The following is a 7,163-nucleotide window of genomic DNA, read 5'->3' as shown; positions in this document are numbered from 1 at the left end:
AATGGCCAAGATATTTATCATAGGTCAAACAAGGTCAAAGGACCTTGGAGAAAAAAATCACTATTTTTAAAAAGTCAGAAGTATTTTTAAACAATTTAAAATATGAACAAAAAATAATTAAATCATGAAAAATATCAATATTGATCCAAACAATAATTTTAATTTAGAAAATGAAAGAGGAGAATATTTGAAATTTTTTGGTGAAAGGCCCATATTTTTTGGATCAATAATGAAATTAATATGAATTAATGAAAAAAAAGCAATTAAAATGAAAATTCAAAAATTCAAAAATACGTGGACCATCTGATCTCCCTCATTAATTGAGGTGGCAGATCATGTGAGCAAATTCTTTACTTTGAATAAGTTTTGAATGATAGCAAATTGTTTGATCATTGTCTAATTGTTGGTTGTGCATTATTTTACATGTTTCATTTGTGTTTTTAGCCTATACTATTGTTTCGTGTCTATACATAAAGATCCACATTGATACATTTCTTAAAAGAACTCATAAAAACTGTTTTGTGTCAGTATGTATCGATACATGTTCATCTGCATCGATACATAAATTTGTTTTAAATCACAAAACGTTTTTGCTTCAGTATGTATCGATACATACGAGCTTTGTATCGATACATGCTTAGTTAAAATGTTCTATGTATCGATACATACGAGCTTTGTATCGATACATGCTTAGTTAAAATGTTCTATGTATCGATACATACGAGCTTTGTATCGATACATGCTTGTATTAATTCTCTAAAATTAATCAAAGCTACAGTATGTATCGATGCATAATCTTTTGTATCAATACATAATTCTGTTTTATCTACTAACAGCTTCTGTCTTTCACATATAAGAAGTATTTTGACAACTCAGTTAAATAGTACGAATTCAGAAGAGAAAAACAGTTGTAACACAAATCAAAGGAGTGTGTAGCAGCAATTGTTTTGAGCAGTTAGAAACCTGAAAGAGACTTCATCTTCTTCATCTTCTCAATCTTTTTTCTTCAAGAACATCAACACATAATCATTCTTGTTCTTTGGATTAAAGGATCAACGAGATAACGTTCAGTGGAACGATCAAGGATCTAGCTGAGGTGTTCAGTGGAACGATCGAGGATCTAGCTGAGTTAAAGGTTGAAGGGGGTTTCGAGGAAAAACCAAATGGTTTGTCCTTCAAGAACTGGAGTGTTCTTGCGGGTTTGTTAGTCACGTTTGCAGAACAGATTCAGCCGTAGCGTAGGGTTTGGAAATTGGGTAATTTCGCAAACAGGTCGTGGAACCGGTGAATTGTTTGCAATTTCTTGCAGGAAATTCTTGATCGAGCTCAGATCAAGTGGAGGTTTTATACAAGGAGAAGATCTTGGGATTTAGATTTCTGTCTTTGTATTGTAACCTTGTATCCACGAATTCGGCATTATTGATAACAACAGTTCTCAATTTCATTTGAAATTGAGAGGGAGACGTACCCACACGCGAGGACGACAGTGGGGAACTTCCTTACCAAATCTTTGCGTATCGTATTCTTTCCTTATCTATCTTTACGTTTTCAACAATTTTGTGATTTCAGTTGGTGTATTGTGACTGTACATTTCGTGATACAATAGTGGCAAGAAAACTTCTTTATCTAAACTCCACCATTGTTCATCATTGATCACATACACACCAAATGTTTGACAAAACTGTCAGCTGAGTTTTATTCATTGGAATTAGAATTTAGTGATAAGTGTAACACCCCGATAAAATAAGATAATTATTTAAATTGAGTTAATAATATATTTATTAATTTAATTAAATAATTGGAATTTTTATATTATTGGAATTACTATTATTGGGTTATTATAATTATTGGAAAATATAAAAGTTGGAATTTAGAAAAGGTCCCATTTGGTAAAAGGGTTATTTTCACGTGAAAAGGAAAAAGGAGACAGAAAAGTGGAAAAGGGCAAAGAGAGCCAGAGAACAAGGGTTGAAGAGGGAAAAAGCTTGAAGCTCAGAGATTTGCCGGATTAACTCAGGTAAGGGGGGTTTATCATCGTTTAATGGGTATTATGGGATAATATGTCATGGGTAGTGATAAACCATTGATTGATCTCTGAATTGGATGATTATGATGAAATTGTGAAATATTGGATGAACGAAATTGGGTTATGATTGAGAGGAATTCGTAGGAATTAGATGTAAAAATGTTAGATTTTTGTGAAATCGAATAGGGTATGATTCGTGTTAGATGATATGAACAATTATTGTGAAAAATTGGACTGTGGAATGTTGAATTGGATAGATCTCGTAGCAGAGAAAGCCATAGCAGATCTGGAAGTCTGGTTTCTGGTCATACGCGTATGGCACTAGGCAATACGCGTATGAGATGGCATGGTACGCGTATGGCACTAGGCAATACGCGTATGAGATGGCATGGTACGCGTATGGCACTAGGCAATACGCGTATGAGATGGCATGGTACGCGTATGGCACTAGGCAATACGCGTATGGATGAGGAAGATGATGTTTTGAACGTAGATTGGTCTCTGTTGGTACGCGTATGGAGAAGTGGTACGCGTAGCATACGCGTATGAGATGGTGTTACGCGTATGGGATTTTGTCAGGAGATGGGCCATACGCGTATGGGGTTAGGCAATACGCGTATGGGCAGGATTGTGATTTTCCTGAGCTGTTGTTGTGCAGTTTTTAACTGTTCAGCTGAGTAACGTAATGCAGATGATGTATGATATATTAGGGATCATTTCCCGTTTTTTTGAGTAGTATAGGTATTAGTAGAGTGTGCTAATACTGTGGTTGTTATTTGGCATGATATGATATGCTTATGTGATAAAGTACTGCTGATGTGTGATAGTATGCGTGATGCTGTGAATGTATCAGTTATGTGTGCATTGGTGAATAGACTGTTTTATGGCTTAGAGTGTGAGCATATATCTATTCTTGAATTGTTGTTGATGATGTAGCATTGCTAGGTGATTAGCATGCATGTTGTGGCCTTTATAGTGGTAGCTAATTCCCATGGTGAGGAATTAGTGATGAGTTATTGTGGATTGTTGTTGATGTTTGCATGCTAGGTGATTTAGCGTGCATAGCATAGCCCTTGGGGTGGTAGCTAATTCCCATGATGAGGAATTAGTGATGTGAGTCACTAGGTCTCAATTGAGTGGGACTAGTGAGCTTGGTAGCCGTACCTGGATTTGGTCGGTGAGGTTGAACTATATGTTCACGAATAGTCGGTACCGCATGCATGGAGTCTCATTGCATAATATATGTATGTATGGCGTATAATATGAATGGATGTATTCCAATATTATACGTGTGTTTTATGGTTGTTTTGAGTTTGAGTATGATGATGGTGATGATTATGAGTTGATATTGCCATTGCTGAATATGTGTAATCTGATTAGGGTAATGATATGTGTTATATTACTTAGCATTACATGATATTTTATAATGCTTATTATATCGATTGAAGGACTCACCCTTACAACTATGTTTTCAGGTAACGAGCAGTGATTGAATAGAAGCTAGTCCTGGGAGTCTAGTGTAGTCCTTAGTGGGTCATGCTCTGGTAGATGTAACATCGGGATGGGATGTTTTACTATGTTTTCTTTTGGTTGTTGAACAACTTTACATGTAATGTAGTACATGATTTGAATGTTGTTATTTTGTATCCGCTGCGAATTATGCAAAAGTGTCCTATTTTGATTGAATAAATGAGCATGACAGGATATATTGATGATTGGTGTGAAATGATTGTGTGACACCCTTCAGGGCATAATTACTCTGATTGATATTTTATTATTTTAATTAAATACTTGGGGTATTTTAGAAGGGTGTTACAATAAGGGCATTTGATTTGATAATATTCTGGTGTTAATAATCTCTATCATTCCTATTCAAATCCAGCAATAAATTCGCGTGTTCGGTTTTCTAGTAGCAGTTCAGATTAGACGGAAAGTCAATTCGGGACTGTAATTTTCCGCTAAGTTTCAATAACTCTGATAAGATTTTTTAAATCCGTTTATTTAAAAGAGGTGATCTATTCACACCCCCCCCCCTCTCGATCACTAGCCACACCGTCTAATAGATCAGATTGTCCAAAGCGCGCATTCCATGTGGTCTTTAGTCAATTGAGAAGCACGCGTGGTAATCACGTTCAACGCCCAAGATTAAAACAACTCAAATGGATCATGTGGTTGAGAAGCTTGCCAACACATCGCCGGAGGCAGAGCTCTGGTCTTCTTCTCCGGTGGACCTCACCGGACTGGTCCACCTTAAACCATCACCAAAATTAAAAAGCAAGACGTGGATTTAAAGAAAAAATGCTCAGGAGCTCGAATCTGGCCTCAATTTTTCTAACTACATGTATATGAGAAGATACAGGGAGTTGAATTTTGAGGATCATGAACTGAGTTGCTTTGATTTAACCTCAAAGTAACTCAATCTTGTTGCCTACATTGGTAGAACTTCAGACAACCAAAAATCAACAAGAATAGTAGTGGAGAAATAAGAGAGAATCGAAGAGTGGAAGTTTCTGAAAATTTACCTTCGAGCTGATCCAATTTGACTTAATCTTGATCTGGATTTGATTGCTTTCTCCTCTTCTTGCTTGTAGAAACCAAATGAACTAAAAATGGAAGTGAATTTATGGAGTTCTTGGGAAATCATTTGGGCCTCAAGAGTGATGAAATCCAACTCCAAATCATGTACAAAGTCTGCTGAAACCATCATGTTCAAGCATGCAAATGGAAATGATCATGTGAAGTTCAATCTTACCAAAACACTTCCCATAATGAAACCATACGCAAGTACTTCAAATTTGGTCCAAATGGGATGATCTTGGATGTTTTGGAAAGGTGAGATCAAGGGGAACAACTTTCATGTTGTACACTTTTTCATTTGAAACTTGGATCATGATGACTTTTGAGGTGGAAGTTTGGGAAATCAAACATATTTGAAAATTTTCTAAGTCCCAAGTCAAATGTTCACTTCTTCCACCTTGAATAACTTTTTCTATGGACTTCAAATGAGAAAAGTTCCTTCATCAAAGTTTTAGATATTTAAAACCTCTTAAAGTTTATCACCAATTTGACCTCATTTGGGTTTGTCATGAAGGAGTCGTGCATTTTAGAAGTTGAGGAAAATCACTTGTTCAATGGTAATGGTCCAAAATGACCTATAATGTTTCCTCTTGGAACATGCATTTGAAAGTTGAATTTTCACTTCCTACAAACATAAAAGTTGAATTATACATCTTGAAATTGATCATGCAATTTGAATCTATTTCATATCATAGCAAATTAGCAAGTTATGGTCTTGGGAAGTTGACCTCTAAACTAGGGTTTAGACAAAATGGCCTATACTCTTTCACTATATAAAATTACTTTCCAAGCAAAACTAGCTCTTGACCTCAACATAAAAGTTGTTTGGAGTGTTATTTAGAGTAACCCTTCCCTTGTAATCATTTTCATATGATAAAAAGTGTAGGAGATAGGGTCTAGGTAACCCCATTTTTGACTAGTTGACTTCCTCTGGTCAATCACCATGAACCATCTTGCAAGCTTGACATTCTCTTGACTTTTGGGACTCATGGAGGATATTATATGCATAAGATGATGAAATGTGAAGTGTCCCTTGAAATATTTGATCAATTATTGAGGAAAATTGTTGAAGAAGTTACACAAGATACCCAAATGAATTAGGGTTTCCAAGGCAAACCAACTCTAAACTCTTGATGATTTCTTGATCAAAATAACATGTGAAGATCATAGGGATCCATATATGACACTTAGAGCCAATGTGGATCATTTCTTGATTGAGCTCCTTGCATTGAGGGTATTAAACCCTAGATATGAGCTTAATAGAGCATAGGTGAGCATGCACACAACCTACAAAAGAAACAAACTATGTATTGACATATTTTCGGTATTTTGGTTAGTAAACAAAGAAAAATGGATTATGATACAATCAAATATGCTTGGTGATCTCTCCCAATGCAAACCCAATGAATGAGGGGTAAGGAGAATGCCAAGGTGTGATCTCAATGCTAATGCATATGATGAGATAACATGAGGGATCTTAGGGTCAAAATTGGGGTCTTACAAACTTCTTTGAAATTTTTACCACAAACTACGGGGTTTTGATCCTTCATTTATATGTTGGTACGTAGGCATAAGACCTAAGATCTTGTCAAACACAAAAATATAATAGACGAATTCTTTTATCATCCCCCCCCCCCCATTCCATTTTTATCAAACATTTTTTCAACAAATACACTTGCACACAAAAAAAGGGCTCCCTAGGAGTACCTAGGACACTTTGGGTGCTAATAACTTCCCTCTGTCTAACCAACCCCCTTACCTGTAATCTCTGACATCTTATTAGTTTTGATTTGAAAACTTCTTATCTTTTGGTTTTGTTTGTATTTTCCCCTTTCCTTTAGAAACAACAAAAGTGTGGTAGCGACTATGATTTTTCAACGACAACGGGTTTTATCCATAGCTCGATGGTGACAAATGCACCGCTACAAATATGAGGTGGAGTCAGGCAGGTGCATAAGAGTGACCATTTCTGTTACGGCAGCTGGTGTGGGATTGCCTTCCTTCCTCAACATTGCTTCCAGGATTTCCATGATCCCGCTCATCTAAGTCTTCAGTTCGTTGACTTCACCCTCAATGACTCTTTACCTCTATGAAGCTCTTCCATGGTGATATGGTGAGACATGATTCCATTTTAAAACGGATTTTGGATAATCAGCTAGCTGGTTGCAGTTTTTCTAACAAAAGGCCAAGTAATAGTGAGTTTCGTTGGTATTGTCTTTATGAAATGCAATATGTTGTGGAATGATGCATGCATTCAAAAGGTTTTTTATTTTATTATGATTTCCAGGGAATCGTGATAATTTTCTACTGTTACGAGAAATCATAGAGCATAGAAGAAAGACATAAGATAGTGCCAATAAAGGGAAATACTCATTTTATTCATATGGAAGAAATATAATTCAGCAATTTGCTTAACGAGCTACAACATGATCAGCCTAACCTCTCAAAAATAATTGTACAGACAGATATAAAATGAAATACATCCCATGGAGTGTTGAACGAAATCTTAACATCATAAGCCTCATTCAACATTTCGAGCATATCCTCAAGTGCGTGAGCA

The sequence above is a fragment of the Lathyrus oleraceus genome, chromosome 3 (assembly GCF_024323335.1).
Source record: "Lathyrus oleraceus cultivar Zhongwan6 chromosome 3, CAAS_Psat_ZW6_1.0, whole genome shotgun sequence".
NCBI lineage: Eukaryota > Viridiplantae > Streptophyta > Magnoliopsida > Fabales > Fabaceae > Lathyrus > Lathyrus oleraceus.
This window is presented reverse-complemented; position numbering follows the sequence as displayed.